The following is a 937-nucleotide window of genomic DNA, read 5'->3' as shown; positions in this document are numbered from 1 at the left end:
GAGAGCAGGAGGTCCTGGGAGGAGCGGAGGGGCCGATTTGGGTGATATCTGCAGATGAGGTTGGTGATGTAGCTGGGAGAGATGTTGTGAATGACCTTGTATGTTGTGGTTAGCATTTTGAATTTTATACGGTGGGGGAGGGGAAGCCATTGAAGGGATTGGCAGAGAGGAGCAGCAGTCACAGATCAGTTAGTGATGTGTACTAGTCTAGCAGCAGCATTCATAATAGACTGAAGGGGGAATAGCTTGTGTAAGGGCCAGCCTGTGAGGAGGGAGTTACAGTAGTCAAGGTGGGGAAATAATCAAGGAGTGAATAAGTTGTTTTGTGGTGTCATTAGTCAGGAAGGGTGGAATTGTGGAGATTTTGCGGAGGTTAAGGCGGCAGGATTTAGCCAGTGATTGGATATGGGGGCTGAAGGAGAGGTCAGAGTCAAGGATTACACCCAGCACCCTGGCATGTGTGGAGGGACCAATGGTTGTGCTGTTGATCTTAATGGTAAAGTCATGGGGGGGGGACTGGGAAGGAGGAAATATAACAAGCTCAGTTTTAGAAAGACTGAGTTAGAGAAAGTGGTGTGACATCCATACCGATATGTCATTCAGTAAGTTTAAGATCGGTGTGGAGATCGAGGGGGTGAGTTGAGGAGTGAAGAGATAGATCTGGGTGTCATCGGCATAGAGGTGGTATTGGAAGCCATGGGAGGTTATCACCCGGCCCAGGGAAGAGGTATAGAGCGAGAATAGGAGGGGCCCAAAGGCAGAGCCTCAGGGTACCCCAACAGAGAGAGGAAGAGGAGCGGAGGAGATGGAGTTGTAAGTGACACTGAAAGTGTGCTGAGATAGGTAGGAGGAGAACCAGGATAAAGCAGAATCACGGAGGCCAAGGGAGTGTAGTTTGCTGAGGAGGAGCAGGTTGTCAACTGTGTCGAAGGCAGTA

The sequence above is a fragment of the Aquarana catesbeiana genome, linkage group LG12 (genome assembly GCF_042186555.1).
Source record: "Aquarana catesbeiana isolate 2022-GZ linkage group LG12, ASM4218655v1, whole genome shotgun sequence".
Lineage (NCBI taxonomy): Eukaryota > Metazoa > Chordata > Amphibia > Anura > Ranidae > Aquarana > Aquarana catesbeiana.
Note: the sequence above shows the minus strand (reverse complement) of the source record.